Source organism: Schistocerca americana, chromosome 5, assembly GCF_021461395.2.
Source record: "Schistocerca americana isolate TAMUIC-IGC-003095 chromosome 5, iqSchAmer2.1, whole genome shotgun sequence".
Lineage (NCBI taxonomy): Eukaryota > Metazoa > Arthropoda > Insecta > Orthoptera > Acrididae > Schistocerca > Schistocerca americana.
The window spans coordinates 88148408-88166269 of NC_060123.1; the positions used below are offsets into that span (position 1 = coordinate 88148408).

The 17862-nt window shown below is 44.0% G+C and overlaps 1 protein-coding gene across 1 annotated transcript in view; it reads right to left on the reverse strand.

The window, feature by feature from the left end:
* Positions 1-17862, reverse strand: part of LOC124616216 (pikachurin-like) — a 976895-nt gene that overhangs the window by 177391 nt on the left and 781642 nt on the right. The window lies entirely within an intron of this gene.

Genomic DNA, 17862 nt, shown 5'->3' on the forward strand with positions numbered 1-17862 from the left:
GAGGAAGTGCACAGTTTAGCAGCAGCTACTGCGAAAAATCTGAAAAACCAAACACGAGATTACAAAATTTTAATAAACGGATTTACATTAGTGTATACTAAACTAAGGTGACAAAAGTCATGGCGCACTCTTTAATATCGTGTAGGACCTCCTTTTGTCCAGTGTGGTGCAGCAACTCTACATGGACTCAACAAGTCGTTGGAAGTTCCAGGCATTCTGTTTTTTTTTTTTTTTCCTTTATTGTGATTTCATTCCCCTGCCCCTTAGGGGCAGGGAAGGGCTGTCAGTGGCACAATCCGGAGCTCTTCAGTCGAGTGACATGACAGCTAAGACAAGAATAAAATGTTACATGTATAAGGCGATAGAAAGGGGGAACATAAAACACAATAAGGGGAGATAATGGAGGTAAAAATACACTGACATAGAGACTTTCATAGGGGGACACTTGAAAAAAGTCAACATAAAGTTAGAAAACACAGTTGGCGATTCTTAAAACACAAAGAAGACACTGAATGCATATGCACAGGTTAAAAGTCGGCCACAGTATTATTAAAAACACTCCAGAACAACATACTTAAAATCCACTTGGAGTAAACACGATAAAGAATAAAACTGCCAGGTGGGACCTCCCGAGGGAGAGGTTGGAGAGAATGGAAAAGGAGGGGAGAGCAAGGGGCAGCAGGTGAGGCGGCGGGATGAAGAGAGTAGGGGCGTCAGCAGGTACACTAAGAGGCAGGAGACACTTGGAGCAGGAGATGAAGAAGGAAGACAAGGGAGGAGGGAGTGCAGAGACACTGAAGGGGAACACATGAGAGGGAGGGGGGTAGGAGGGGAAAGCCGCTCTGGAGAAGGGAGGGGGAGGAGAGGGAGCCTTGAGGAGGAGGCAGATAGATGGGGTTAGAGTTGGTAGGAAGGGTAGATATCAGGGCGAAGCTCATCACCTGGGAGGGATAGATGGTGGAAGTTGTGTCGGGAAAGGAGGCGGAGGTTGTGGAGATGAAGAGAAGGTGGGGCACAATGGTAAATACACGGCAACGGGCTGTGGGGTGGAGAGGAAGGGAGACACCAGGGGGTGAGGGGGATGAATGCAGCGGACCATATATAGTGTGCGGATGTGTTCAAGGAAAAGGAGAAGGTGGGGGAAGGGGATGAGGTCGTAGAGGATGTGCATGGGGGACGAGGCGGAGCACATGGCGTTCGAGGATTTGGAGGGATTTATAGAACCTGGGAGGGACGGAAATCCAAACTACATTGACATAACAGAGGACGGGGTGGATCAAGTATTTGTAGGTGTGAAATATGGTGGAAGGATGCAGACCCCACGTCCGGCCGGACAGGAGTTTCAGGAGGCGGAGTCTGTTGTGAGCTTTGATTTGGGTGATAAGGAGATGGGGAGTCCAGGTAGGGTGGCGGTCGAGAGTGAAGCCAAGGTCTGGCATTCTGCTTCCATAGCCATCTATAACTGCGTATGTTTTTCCAGTGCAGGATGTCGTACACGACCTAACCTCCAGATTATTTCCCACAAATATTCGAAGGGATTCATGCTGGGCTATCTGGGTTGCAAAATCATTCACTCGAATTGTCCAAATGTCCTTCAAACCAATCGCCAACAGTTGTGGCCTGATCACATGGCACACTGTCATCCATAAAAATTCCATCATTGTTTGGGAACAAGTAGCTCGAACGTTAGCTGTGGTATCGATGCCACGGCGTTGGTACAAGTTCTTAGGTTGGCACTACGAGAACAGAAGATTTTCACCGAGGACAGCGCCCTCTAGCCGACGCTGTACAGCTCTACGAGCGCCACTCCACATTCAGCCCATTTGATCGCGAGCAGACGACCTAGCAAAATTGTTTCAATTGCTTAGTGGGCGAGCCACTACAGATTTTGCCTTTGTAACTTCTACTCGATGTTAGCTTTGATTGATGTACGGCTTCGCACCTACGTGCTCATCTCAGCCGAATTTAAGTAACAATTTATGTATTCATATTCTTCCTGTAGTAAAGATGCTTTAAATTTACACGCAGTACCGAAGTACTTCACCTTTTCCTGCTCCTGCTCGCGTCCTTCTCTCTCGGCCTGTTTTGCAGAAGCACTTCACAGGAGCAGATCCACGCGCCGCCTATCCAGGCGGGATACAAAAGTACCCATTTCCAATCAGTCATCGGTTCAATGAAGTTTCGGTATTGCAGCCAGATTATGTTGACTTGTTGCCACAATATTTCTCGTGCAACCGTCTAACCATCTTTAGGTGAGTGTCCGCCACTAAAGAGTACAAGTTCTTTTTTTCTGTTTTGTATTTCAATGCCCCATATGAGGCGGGCTGGCAGCAGCATAGGCACCGCTCTTCGGCAGAGAGACAGACAGTAAGCACAGAAAAGGGAGACATTTAAAACAACATAAAGAAGGAAACAGACATTTAAAAAGGGAAACAAAATGGAAGATAGCGTAAAAAAGGCGGTGACTGTAAAAATTATGATAAAAATCTAAAAACACAGAAAACCACACGATGTGATGACTGCAAGTTCCCGTCGTCAGCTTTATAGAAAAAACTGGCGCGGGAACGCATGCGCATTGGCGGCCGTCACAGGAGTGTCCTCTACGAAAATCTGCGCCCTCTGCAAATACCGTCCTATATATGAAGCAAAGGCGCATGCGTAAAGGTGAAACTACATGTCCACCATCTGTCGGAACGCGAGCTGGCGTCGCTAAAACCAGATGTCACATGTCACCAGACGTGTGATTGTGGATAAACTGTTTTCTCTTAGAAGAAATTAGAGAGATCAGCGAGTCGAAAGCCTTATCTAGTTGAAAGCAGCCGTCACGATTTACTAGAATTTCCACAAATTCTGTAATTACTGAATCCCAAAAATTTCTCGGTGAGGCCAAGATTTTTGTGGCAGAATAATCCATGGAGCGTCCTGCGGTAATACCATGCTCAGCTACGGCCGACTTAGTGGGGTGGGAAAGGCGAGTGTGGCGTTCCTGTTCAGCGCACCTTTCAAGTACAGCAGAGCGTCGATTATCCGAAGTAATTGGGGGAAATAGGTGTTCGGAAAACTTATTTGTTCGCATAATCGAACTGTACATGTTTATTTGCCAAAAAGAAGTACTGTACAGTAAATTTATTCATAAAAACAGGCATCTCTTTTAGTATTACAAAGTAGCAAACCAAAGCAACTTCAGTAGGAATATATGTGACATAGTTTATTAAACAAAAATATATACATATTACATACACATTTTGCATGAACAATACACACAGTATACAAAACTAAAACTGGATAAAGTGGTTGCAGATTCACCTTCTTCTAACCTTTTAATAATCTAGTACTTGCCCCTCATAGAAAGGACAACACGTTTACGTTTAAGCATTTTGTATCGTCAAGTTTACTTCTTCACGCAGCAGCGCACAAGTGGTCGTAACAGAGAACAGAAGGTGACTGTTTGCACCGTGAGAAGCTCTTCTTGGGGGCGCGCAATCCTTCAAACTGCGCGGAGCGGCACGCCTCAAGTCTATAAAGGCGGGTCCACACTGAGCGCGCCGCGCCGCGCAAAACGGCTGTACGCGGCTCTGCGCGCTCAGTGTGTACGGCGAATCGCGCTGCGCCGCGTCGTGCCGTGCCGCGCTGCGCAGTTTTCCGGCTGTTGTCGGTACATCAAAGGAAGTGGTGCGTTCACGCGCACTCAGCTTAGACGGGGCTTCGGCTCGCTCCATCTTCAGACCATGCGCGCCCTCCAACTGGAACACAGTACGCGCCTCGGAGCGGCGCGGCGGGGCGCGGACGGCGCACTCCTCTCTGCTACAGCTGTGCGCCCGGTGCGGCAGCGCTGCGCAGCACGGCGCGGCGCGGCGCGCTCAGTGTGGACCCGCCTTAAGCTGGCGCAGCTGTTGCTGTGAACAGCTTTGATACTGCCGCTACTTCTACTGCCAGTGCCAAGCCGACAGAAGCGTGCTGATTGTTGAACCGCAGCGACTGGCGGCTTGGCCTGTTAGCAGCGCTTTGTGAAGGCCACATTAGAAGCAATGTTCAGCCAGCGGTGGCCCAGTGCGGCGACTACTGTGGGAAACTTGGTTTGGGAGTGAGGGGGATGATGGACGGTAGGGTGGGAGAGTACACAGTTCGGTTAAGCGGTCGTTCGGTTAACCGAAGTTCGGATAATCGACGCTCTACTGTACTATGCGTATCGTCTGACCTGTATAAGCTTTTGCTATAAAGCCGACGGCGGGAAATTGCAGTCTCCAGTGGTGGACACTCATCTGAAGATGGTTAGACGACTGCCAGCCGAAATATTGTGGAAAGAAGTCAACGCGGTCCGGCTGCAATCCCGAAACCTCATCGAATACTCAGTGCGCCTGCAGAACTTCAAGAATCACACTCATTGGCTCTGTCGAACCAGAGGGCTCAGTACATTCAAGTAAACACAGCCACACCAGTATGGAGCCACTACAAACTACCACATAGCCTTGTTGACATCTTGGATCCGTGCCCTCGTGGGGTCTGCGCCACACTCGAACCTTAGCATCAGCTCTTACTACCGGAAATCGGGACACGTCTGACGAGGGCACGGCTTTTCAGTCGCCTAGGTCCAGCCGATACGGTCACGAGCCCAGAACAGGAGCTACAGACGATGTCGTGCTGTTAGCAAAGACACTCGCGACGGTCGTCTACTTCCATAGCCCATTAACGCCAGCTTTTGCCGCCCAGTCCTAACAAATACCTTCGTAGTACACCACCCATTGATATCTGCGGTTATTTCACGCAGTGTTGCTTGCCTTTTAGCACTGACGACTCTACGCAGACGCCGCTGTATCCGGTCCGTTAAGTGAGGGGCGTTGGCCACTGCGCTGGTAGTGGTGAGAGGTAATGCCCGAAATTTGGTATTTTCGACACACTCTTGACACTGTTTGTCTCGGACTATTGAATCCTCTAACGAGTTCCGAAATGGAATGTCCCATACGCCTAGTTCCAACTACCATTCTGCGGCCAAAATCTGTCAACTCCCGTCATGCGGCCATAATCACATATGAAACGCCTCAGTACAAATGAACATCCCGCCAATGAACCGCCCTTTTGTACCTTGAGTACGTGATACTATCGCCATCTGTACATGTGCATATAGTTATCTCATACTTTTGTCACCTCAGTGTACTGTAAACAATGCGTTACATAATAATGATCTAAACTTTAACGAAGGATCTATACGCAGAATAGAAGAACTTAGATTTATCACTCATACTTTTCAGTTCTGCAGGAAACCTACCGAAATGGGAAACTGCAGAAGAGTACAGGTACATACCTACGGTTAAAGACCTATTTTTCTAGAGAATATCAATTTCTTCTATCTAGAGTTCTCTAAACAAAGATGATACTTCCTTTCGAATGAGACTATACAGGGTGAGTCACTAACTATTGCCACCAAGAATAACTCCGAAAGTATGATGGGTGATGAGAAGTTTGTGGGATAAAAGTTGCATGGGGCAACGGGGACAATAATACGACAATGGTTTTTAGTTGCGAGGTGGGGTAGCTTCAGAGATGTGAAGGACAACCATGTTTTTCTAAATCGGATGCTGTAGTTTGGTACTTATTTCCTGATAGTGGCTTTCGAGACGAATACAATGATATGTAAAAGTAAGGCCTTTGAAGGTCAACGAAAGTCACAAATGTGGCATGAACGTCTATTTACAGAAGGTGCTCGAAGTGATGACCATTGGTATCAGTGCAGTGCTGCAATTTTCTTATCATGGATTGGGTGCTATTCCTTATTACATAGGCACTAAGCACATGCTCTGGCAGTTCACTCTCGCATACCTTCAGGTGTAGTAGGAACGCCGTTACAAACAGTGTCTTTACGAATCCCCACAAGAAAATCTTCAGAGGCGTTAAGTCTGGTGAATGAGCTAGCCACCACACATCTCTTCCGCGTTCAATCCAACGATTTGGGAATTGTCTCTGCAACTCATTTCTAGCCATCAGCGAAATATGTGCCGAACACTCATCGTGTTAATACCACATTCTGCTCCTTGTTCCTAAAGGTATTTCTTCCAATAATAGACCTAATGTTTCTTGCAAGAATGCGGTGTACTTTCAACCATTAAGATTTCCTTCGATGAAACAGGGCCTATAATTCTATCCTCCAGAATCCACACCGTACATTCACCGACCACGGTTTTTCGTGTTCAACTTGCCGCAACCAACATGGATTTTCTGTTGCCCAATAATGCATGTTATGCAAATTAACATTTCCATGGTTCGTGAACGTAGCCACGCCAGTAAATAAAATCAAATTAATAAACGTGTCATCCCACTGAACCTGAAGTAGAGCCCATCGGCAGAATTCAATCGACACATACAAACATTACCAGTTAATCTTTGGTGGTGACTGATATGGTAAGGATGATATTTACGGCGATGCGCAACACGAACAACAACACTACCCTGTCTCATGCCAGATTCCCTTGCTATTTGACGCTAACACTACGATCTCGAACCACAGTGGCAAGAGTACCAATTTCTGTTTCCTCGTTAGTAACTTTCCTTTGTCGGATATGTTTCCGATGCGTTAAAGATCCAATTGTTCTCAATTTATCATAGACATATTTAAATGTACGATTTGTAGGATGAGTACGTTCAGGAGATCTTTCAGTGTATAAACCTTTAGCTCTCACTGAATTTCGTTGGCGTTCTCCGTAAATGAGAAGCATATCGATTTGTTCTTCGAAGGAAAGCTCATTCACATTTGCTTGATTCGACGATACTAGTCTTACCGTTCCTATCACTGTTGTTTTGCGAAACCGTCGAATAGTGTTTACGAGTACATGTCAACGGCACGTTAGATGGATACGCCGTATTCGGCGAATATTTACTATTTGCAGGATATACGGGAGGAAATTGTCAGAGCATGTGCTTCGATAAGTGCCGAAGTCGTAAGGAATACCACTCAATATATGACACGATGTTTGCAGCACTGCACTGGTACCAATGGTCATCACTTCGAACACCTTCTGTAAATGGACCTTCGTTGCTTCAGTCAGGAACCGCACAGCTGCTACGGTCGCAGATTCGAATCCTGCCTCGGGCATGGATGTGTGTGAAGTCCTCAGGTTAGTTATGTTTAAGTAGTTCTAAGTCTAGAGAACTGATGACCTCAGATGTTAAGTCCCATAGTGCTCAGAGCCATTTGAACCATTTCTTTCCCCTTCGTTGACCTTCAAAGTCATTACTGTTATACATTATTGGATTCGTCTCGGTAGCCGCAACCAGGAAATAAGTACCAGACTACAGCATCCCATTTAAAAAAACAAAGTTGACCTTCATATCTCTGACGCGACCCAACTAGCAACAAAAAAACAACGTCACATTATGGCCTCCGTTGTCCCATGCAACATTCTCCCAAAAACGTTTCAGCTACTCTAATACTTATGGAGTCATTCTATGTGGCAATAGTTAGTGACACATCTTGTATCATGCATATATGCAGTGATTGCAGAGCTAGAAATTCAAAAAGACTTGAACAGCGGTCTGTGTGAAGTTAACCGCTCTCACACATATTCTCTAGAGTAGGATTGTTGTTTGTTAATGTACAACATAACCAAAAACATGATAACACAGGATTTACTAGAATAGAGGCATGCAAATAAAATACAATTTCGGCTTTCAGTATCTGAGGTAGTGGGGATCATTCTCATAGTAAAGACAGCACGATTTACACTCTGCACATAACCCAGAAGGCGGCACGTAATTTGTCTTCAGTCCTAGTACTTTAAAATGTTCCAGTTCAATGGATATATGGCTATCTTCTGGTAGTAAAATTTCTGTCATACAAGAGTTCAGTGTAACAAACTCTCTGCGCTGTGTTTTGTTGCAGTTGCCCGTGTCGCCCAAATTTTCATTACGTTTTGTCAGAGGTCTTTCGATAAGAAACTGTTAAGGTAGTCGAAGGCTTTACACATTACTCTTATGACAGTTAAACAAGAGTTATTCAGCACCTTCTACTCTATAACCCTTCGCTTTCTTTCAAACAGGTATTCAGTAGTAACTCCTTTTTCCGAATTCCTTTACAAAAACTGTATACCATGGCATCGTCAACTATTCGACTACATACATGCCCTGTGGCGTCAAAGAAACTGGTACAGGCATTTGTATTCAAATATAGAGATATGTGAACAGGCAAAATACGGCGCTGCATTCGATAACGCCATAAAAGATAAGTGTCTGGCGCAGTTGTTTGATCCGTTTCTGTTGCAACAATGGCAGGTTACCAAGATTTAAGTGAGTTTGAACGTGGTGTTCTAGTCGGCGCACGAGCAATGGAACACAGCATCTCGGAGGTAGGGATTAAGTGGGGATCTTCCCGTACGATCATTTCACGAGTGTACCGTGAATATCATGAATCCGGCAAAACATCAAATCTACGACATTGCTGTGGCCGGAAAAAGAACCTGCAAGAACGGAATCAACGACGACTGAGGAGAATCGTTCAACGTGACAGAAGTGCAACCCTGCCGTAAATTGCTGCAGATATCAATGCTGGGCCATCAGTAAGTACCAGCAAGCGAACCATTCAACGAAACATCATCGATACGGACTTTCGGAGCCGAAGGCCCACTCGTGTACCCTTGATGATTGCAGGATACAAAGCTTTACGTCTCGCCTGGGATCGTCAACACCGACATAGGACTGTTGAGACTGGAAACATGTCGCCTGGTCGGAAGAGTCTGGTTTCAAACTGTATAGAGCTGATGGACGTGTACGGGTATGGAGACAACCTCATGAACCCACGGACCCAGCAGGGGACTCTCCAAGTTGGAGGAGGCTATGAAACAGTCAGGGCCGAGTGCAGCTGGAGTGATATGGAACCCCTGATACGTCTAGATACGACTCTGACTCGCGACACGTACGTAAGCATCTTGTCTGTTCACCTGCATACATTCATGTCCATTGTGCATTCAGACAGACTTGGGCGGTTCCAACAGGACAATGCGACACCCCACAAGTCCAGAATTGCTGCAGAGTGGCTCCAGAAACACTCTTCTGAGTTTAAACATTTCCGCTGACCTCCAAATTGCTCACACACGAATATTATTGAGCGTATCCGAGATGCCTCACAAGAGATCTCCCCCTCTCTCGTACTCTTACGGATTTATGGACAGCTCTATAAGATTCACGGTGTCAATTCCGTCCAGCACTACTTCAGACATTAGTTGAGTCCATACCACGTCATGTTGCGGCACTTCTGTGTGCTCCCGGGGCCCAACATGATACAAGGCAGGTGTACCAGTTTCTTTGGCTCTTCAGTGCATATAATGTACGATCGTATGTGTTATCAAGCGAAATTTGAGACTGGATTCAAGAATTTTTGGGTAGGAGGATGCTGGAAGTTAATTGGGGGGGGGGGGGGGGGGGGAATTATTTTCACATAAAAGAGACAACTACGGACTTGCCCCAGGGAAGTGTGTTGGGAACCTGGTGTTCATGCTGGATTTAACTATCTTGTAGGTATTCCAAACTTTCCACAAACGATGCAGTTGTCTATAATGAAGTTCTGTCTGACTGAAGCTGGGTACATATTCACTCAGATCTTGATAAGATTTCAAAGTGGTGCAGAAATTGGCAACTCGCTTTAAATGTTCATAAATGTACAACTGTGCACTTCAGCAAACGAAAAACACGCAGGATCCTAAAGAGCATAATATCAGTGAGTCACAGCTGGAATCGGTCATCTCATACAAATAAGTGGAACGATTACATAGTCTCAGTCGCAGATAAAGCAGGTCCGGTTTTAAGTAATGAATGTAGGATTATGCTACATATTCCTGCGTATCGCTCCCATAGGGATTGCGAACACAAGTATAGATGTAGATGAAGATGTACATACTTTATGCTTATCTAGTTTACTTAACATGAAAGTATTTCTATTTGTTTTAATTACCGATTGTAATTTGGTAATCACTGTTTTTGCAACTGCTTCATGGTCCAACACCGTTTCAATGAGGGCATCCTCAGAATTGTCAGGTGTATTTGTTACCATTAAAGCCGCGCGGGATTAGCCGAGCGGTCAATGGCGCTGCAGTCATAGACTGTGCGGCTGGTCCCGTGAATTTGTTACGGTCTGATTAAACTGTTGAAATGGATGGACGCTGTTTCAGTTCCTGTTTTTCTTCGCTATTATAAATGGACACGGGTGTTCTAATTTCCAGAACGAATTGTGATTCATACGCTGGTCGGATAAGCAAAATCCTGCAGCCAATATTTTAGCCGCACTCTGCGCATGACGTGCTAATTGAGTACCCCTGTTTCACTAAGCCACTGCCGTTTACAGTAGTTGACTCTAAGTAGCAATCTCAGCATTTCTACGTTAACAGATGGAAATCCCTACCCGTGGTAGCAGAATAGTGCTGTAACTATTATTTTTGTGTATTGGCTGTGAAAGATATTTAGTTTAAATAACCCGAGAATTCAAATATACATGTCAATGTATAAACCTGAAGCATCAGATAAAGAAGTTCCCAGTTACTGGCCAGTGGAACCATGGGATCTTGCTCGTACAGTCACTGCATATTCTCGTTTTCGTTGATACTAAGTGACAAATACACGACACATTACGACTGAAGCCATAATGAACAGAATACAATGGTTCGAAGTAATTTATTGACAAGAAACTGTAGTACCAATAACACATCCGCCAATTAAACTATTTGTAGTAACTATTTGTGGTAAATTTCAATAATCATAAATATGTGTACCGCTCCATCTCCTTTCCTGCAACGTCCACGAGCTTCGTGTTAAGATACGAGTATGTCACTATCACTAAAATAATTTTAGGCTTCGTGTGCAGTAATCTACGTAAACTGCTGTTACGAGATTTCCTCTGATAATTCGTTAACGTATTCTCTACGAAATCAGAGTAACATCTGCGTAATATTTTTGCCTCGGGGTTACTTACCTGCTACACAAAAAATATAATGTACTCGTATTGGCATTTGAGTTCCTGCTCAAGCGTTTGTTAGTTTATGCCGATCCACGCCCAGTATACGCCTTCTATAGCGTAACAACTTCATTTTCAATTTAATTTGAATCAGAAGAGTTACGAATATGGAAGTGGATCTGCTTTTCGTTCAAATACGCAGAGAAACTACAGGCACTGATAAACGACGCATTAAGTCAATTGACAATGTCGTTAGTGAATAAGTGTGATTTATACTTGAAAAAAGAGACAGCATTGGTCGTATATTTTTTACTATTGCAAAATCGATTTTCTGTCACTGAGTGACCATCTTCAGTGCTATATTGTATAACTTAAATTGGGATGCACTGTTGTCACTAAGCTTACGGCAATCACATAGTCTATGTGATTGCCGTAAGCTTAGTGACAACAGTGCATCCCAATTTAAGTTATACAATACAGCACTGAAGATGGTCACTCAGTGACAGAAAATCGATTTTGCAATAGTAAAAAATATACGACCAATGCTGTCTCTTTTTTCAAGTATACCTGTTACCTGGTCGTAGTGCACAAGACAACATGGAGTCGCCAATCAATAAGTGTGATTTAGTTATATACCGCCTTAGTTTCATTGGCGGATGTGTTATTGGTACTACAGTTTCTTGTCAATAAATTACTTCGAACCATTGTATTCTGTTCATTATGACTTCAGTCGTAATGTGTCGTGTATTTGTCGCTTAGTATAAACGAAAACGAGAATATGCAGCGACAGTACGAGCAAGATCTCATGGTTCCACTGGCCAATAACTGGGAACTTCTTTATCTGATGCTTCAGGTTTTCTCTGAGGTACCGATTGATGGTTTGTTTCCTGGCGTTCAGCCGAGGTGTTGCATTCATTTTAATTCGCGAGTTATGGCCTTGTTTGTATTCGCTGCCCGGACTACCGTCATGTGAATTACAAGTTCTTGTGTGAGCGTAATTAATGAATCTGACGAGACAAAGTTGTCTAGAACCCTAATAAACCGAGCAGACGCTTCAATTTGAACACCGTTTGGGGTCCGGCACTCAGCTTATTAAGATCTCGCCGCTAGTCATACGTACAATATCTGGCAAAAGCTAAGAAAATGTGCATTTCATGGAAAACCACTGAGCACGCTGACAATCAAAGGAATGTCAAAGCATTTAGTGAGCGTCACGGGCCGAAATCATCCAGAAGTAGACATGAGATCAGTAAATACAACACAGAGTGGATGGTGTTCAGGCAGCGAGTACACACAGCGGCACCTGAAGAGTATGGTTGGGTCGGTTGTGAAATATTGGAGGAGGAAGTCACTGTTTAACGTCCCATCGACAACGAGGTCGTTAGAGACGGAAAGGGTAAGCAAACTGCAGTACTTTTAGTAGAGTAAATAGATCTCCCAAAAGTAAATAGTAAACAGATTGCCATCGTCCCAGCATTGAAAAGCTTATAATCAGTTTGTACCTTGAAATTCATGTTATTGCGAGAACCATTCAAAAACTGAATTTTGGAAAAACTAAGAATGACATGAAAACATGCAAATGGATCTGGGAAGAGACTAGAGTGGAAGGTACAAACGCGTCAGGTCAGCAATAGAAATGACATGGAGATGGGCAGGACGTGAAGGCAGACAAATGGGCCCGGGTTCCCGGGTTCGATTCCCGGCGGGGTCAGGGATTTTCTCTGCCTCGTGATGGCTGGGTGTTGTGTGTTGTCCTTAGGTTAGTTAGATTTAGGTAGTTCTAAGTTCTAGGGGACTGATGACCCTAGATGTTAAGTCCCATAGTGCTCAGAGCCATTTGAACCATTTGAACAAGATAAATGGTTGTTAGGTGGACATAGAAAGTACTTTGTCGATATCCAAGAGGCAAACGATTTCCAGTTGAAACAGACAAATAGCCATTCCCACAGCATTAGTTATAACGTCCGTTCAGTACCGTGTCTACGCGTTTTAGAACGTTGTGTCGTCACAAAATGTTTCGCGTACCAGTGATAGTTTACTGCTTATCTTAAAATGCAAACATTATCCGATAGTCTCGTGAAGTAACCATTTTCAGTTTCCGTCGTTTTACAGGGCTGTATTTTTTCTCTCAGAGATACATGAAAACAATCTACAACTTGCGTACTGAAAACGGGAGGATAACAAATGCTCGTGGCTGTGTAGTTACCAAAAGCACACAGGGGAAAGATCAGTCACGTCCAGGAGACATGGTGCTAATGTGGTGAAACACCAGCTCAGGCATGTGATACCAAGGCGGAGCCAGTCGTTGATGATTTGGTCCCGTAGAGTTAACAAATTGGTGGGACGTCATTTGTTGGTTTCACATGACGTTCCAAATAGCTCCGAAGACTTTTGTATGTGGTTAAGATTGTGTGATTTAGTAGGCTGCTCGAGATGTGGTAGCTCACTTCTTCTACTGGTCAAACCAGGAACACAGCTACTGTCACCTTGGAAGAGGGGCCTACCCACAGTATACCTATCATGATGATTTAGAACGAGAGCCAACATTTGGTCACCCAAAATACTACCCACAGTATACCTATCATGATGATTTAGAACGAAAGCCAACATTTGGTCACCTAAAATACTAAAATAAACATCCAATTTGTTTACAGTAACTTGACTGAGTAGTCCCAAGTACTGGCAACGAAAACAGCTCCAACAACGTCAGTAAAAGACGTCTGACTTGAACTCTCCGCACCATGAAGGTTGAACGATTCACTGGGTCGTCAGTGCACTCGACTTGTGACGTCATTTGAAAAGAGGCCAAATCGGGACTCGTCGGACAACACTGCAAGCCTCCACTCAGCTAATGTCCAGTATCTGTGCTCTTTCGCCCACTGGAGACAAACGAAGAAATTGATCAACTGGGTTAGCTGTGTGCACGTGGCTACGTCCAAGGACGATCACTCCTTTCAGGCATCCTTTCATATCCCCCTGTGGACGCAACCTATTATGTTGAGTCCAAAGAACAGAATGGAAAATTGACCTTAATTCACTATCAAGCCTTAAGCCGGGTTCACACACTTCTCTAATGTGGCTTGCTGTAGTGGCATCGTGAACTACTGTTCACACAGGACGCCACAAATTCTAGGTAGTTGCACAGCTTTCAATATGGCGTCGACTGAAATGATATGGGCGTGTATGAATGTGAGAGTGCAGGTTATAGCTTTAAAGATGTGACAAGAATAAAATACAAGGAAGACGAAACCCAAATGTTGGATGCGAAAATAAATTTCGTACACGGATGAGTAATGGAAACAAACACATTTATAAAAGAAATACTACTCAGAAACAAAACTGCTGTCTGCACTGGCCAACTAACCAACAGCTCGCATGGGAACCGTCGGCAGACAGGCCATTCTTCCAAGATTTTAGAATCTTATGGTATTCGTTGATACAGAAATTTCGGAAAACAGCTACCACACCACACTGTGGATCGTTTCCTGCGTATAATCCACAATTTATACAATGCTTCGTCTCACAAATTATGAAGTTTACACGACTTGCCTTTGTAGGTAAATATATAAAGTTTCTTTATTAATTCGAAAATATTTTAAGACTGTGTGATACGTCACTGGTTTGCAAATATTGTGCGCACACACACACACACACACGCACACACACAAACACAAACTGCTGCAGAAAATCATAGGCTGCTGTTTTTCTAGTTCTAGAAGATGCGAAAGTGGATATCTCGACCATTGTTTTCACTTTTTTCAGAAATAAAATAAAAAACACTGAAATCGAATATCGCACAGCAGCAATTACACCACCATAACTGCGTCAGAATCCTCGTCTTTCGAAACAATGCCACGAGTGAGCAGTAGTAGTAGGAAAGTGGCGCAACAAATTAGAAGCACGCTGAACTGATTGTGGGGAGACGAAAGTTGCGTCTCTTAAACCTTTCGCAGACGCATTTTTTGAAGCAACTAAGCGAACATAACTTTATGCTGCCCTATCAGAAATGTGATAAACTTACTACATTTATTTTTTGATAATTTTATTTTTGTGTTTTAGGACCAAAAACAATTGTGGTACATATATTTCCCCGGCACCTTTGTGAGGTATTAAAACTGAGGGTAAATGGATTTCTCACTTCTTCTGTGTGTGCTGTTATGTGTTGCCATCACACACAAAAAAATAATGAATAGTGTTTACTGTTTTTATTAAATGTTTTACTTTACTTAAATATATTTGTTACCGATACTAAGGTTTACTTATCACAATATAAGAACAATCCTTGAAACTTTATCACGAAATGTCTGAGTTGATATGTGTCACAATAATGTATATTTCAGAAGCGAATCAATGTGTTCCGACAACAGTAGTGACCCTGCGGCAAACAAAAGCTGATTGTTGTAGGCGTTTTCATACATCGGGTGCGGTGTACTACCACAAGATATCACGCATGGACAGAGGTGGTAAAACGTATTCCCAAATGCTTTGGGATACCCTTAAGTTCGCGGTAATTACGCTTCCCAAGGACCTCTAATGATAGATTACTTTTGTGGTAAGTTTATTTCCCCATCCCCTTCCCTGATGGTGGCTATACTTCCCAGTAACCTTCCAGAGGGCTGCCACTACATGCCAGGAGCATACAGATGTGGTAACATATACTTCTTTAAACGCTGTAAGAAAAAACGTATACAGGGTGGTCCATTGATAGTGACCGACCCAAATATCTTTCTAAAGAAGTATTAAACGAAAAAACTGCAAAGAACGAAACTCGTTTAGCTTGTAGGGGGAAACCAGATGGCGCTTTGGTTGGCCCGCTAGATGGGGCTGCCATAGGTCAAACATATCAACTGCTTTTTTTAAAAATAGGAACCCCCATTTTATTACATATTCGTATAGTAAGTAAAGAAATATGAACGTTTTAGTTGGCCAACTTTTTTCGCTTCGTGATATATGGCGCTGTAATAGTCACAAACGTATAAGAACGTGGAATCACGTAACATTCCGCCAGTGCGGACGGCATTTGCTTCGTGATACATTACACGTGTTAAAATGGACCGTTTACCAATTGCGGAAAAGGTCGATATCCCGCTGATAAATGGCTATTGGGATCAAAATGCCCAACGGGCGTGTGCTACGTATGCTGCTCGGTATCCTGGACGACATCATCCAAGTGTCCGGACCGTTCGCCGGATAGTTACGTTATTTGAGGAAACAGGAAGTGTTCAGCCATATGTGAAACGTCAACCACGACCAGCAACAAATGATGATGCCCAAGTAGTTGTTTTAACTGCTGTCGCGGCTAATCCGCACATCAATAGCAGACAACTTGCGCGAGAATCGGGAATCTCAAAAACGTCGGTGTTGAGAATTCTACATCACATCGATTGCACCCGTACCTCATTTCTATGCACCAGGAATTGCATGGCGACGACGATGAACGTCGTGTGCAGTTCTGCCACAGGGCAGAGAAATTACGCGACGATGACAGATTTTTTGCACGCATTCTATTTAGCGATGAAGCGTCATTCACCAACAGCGGTAATGTAAACCGGCATAATATGCACTATTGGGCAACGGGAAACCCACGATGGCTGCGACAAGTGGAACATCTGCGACCTTGGCGGGTTAATGTATGGTGCGGCATTATGGGAGGAAGGATAATTGGCCCCCATTTTATCGATGGAAATCTAAATGGTGCAATGTATGATGATTTCCTACGTAATGTTCTACCGATGTTACTACAAGCTGTTTCACTGCATGACAGAGTGGCGATGTTCTTCCAACACGATGGATGTCCGGCACATAGCTCGCGTGCGGTTGAAGCGGTATTGAATAGCATATTTCATGACAGGTGGATTGGTCGTCGAAGCACCATACCATGGCCCGAACGCCGCCCCTGATCTGACGTCCCCGGATTTCTTTCTGTGGGGAAAGTTGAAGGATATTTGCTATCGTGATCCTGCGACAACGCCTGACAACGAGCGTCAGCGCATTTCCAATGCATGTGCGAACATTACGGAAGGCGAGAGGAATGTCTTTACACGTATTGCCAAATGCATTGAGGTTGACGGACATCATTTTGAGCATTTATTGCATTAATGTTGTATTTACCGATAATGACGCTGTAACAGCATGCGTTCTCAGAAATGATAAGTTCAAAAAGGTAGATGTATCACATTGGAACAACCGAAATAAAATGTTGAAACGTACCTACGGTCTATATTTTAATTTAAAAAACCTACCTGTTACGAGCTGTTCGTCTAAAATTGTGAGCTATACGTTTGTGACTATTACAGCGCCGTCTATCACAAAGCGAAAAAAGTGGTCCAACTAAAACATTCATATTTCTTTACGTACTACACGAATATGTAATAAAAATGGGGGTTTATATTTTAAAAAATGCAGTTGATAACCGTTTGACCTATGGCAGCGCCATCTAGCGGGCCAACCATACCGCCATCTTGTTTCCCCCTTCAAGCTAGACAAGTTTCGTTATTACAAGGGAACCTCCCCATCGCACCCCCCTCAGATTTATTTATAAGTTGGCACAGTGCATAGGCCTTGAAAAACTGAACACAGATCAATCGAGAAAACAGGGAGAAGTTGCGTGGAACTATGAAAAAATAAGCAAAATATGCAAACTGAGTAGTCCACGTGCCAGATATGCAACATCAAGGAGCTTGCAAGACCAGGAGCGTCGTGGTCCCCTGGTAAGCGTGAGGAGCTGCGGAACGAGAGGTCCTGGGTTCAAGTCTCCCTCCAGTTAAAAGTTTAATTGTTTATTTTCAGGCGATTATTATCTGTCCGTCCGATGCGAAGTAACTGCGCCGTAGTATGGGGACGTTGTATGAAAACGTTAAAAACATATTTTGACAGAGCACAGGGAAAACTGTGCGACTGTGAAACTGTTGCATTAATTTGTTGCACTT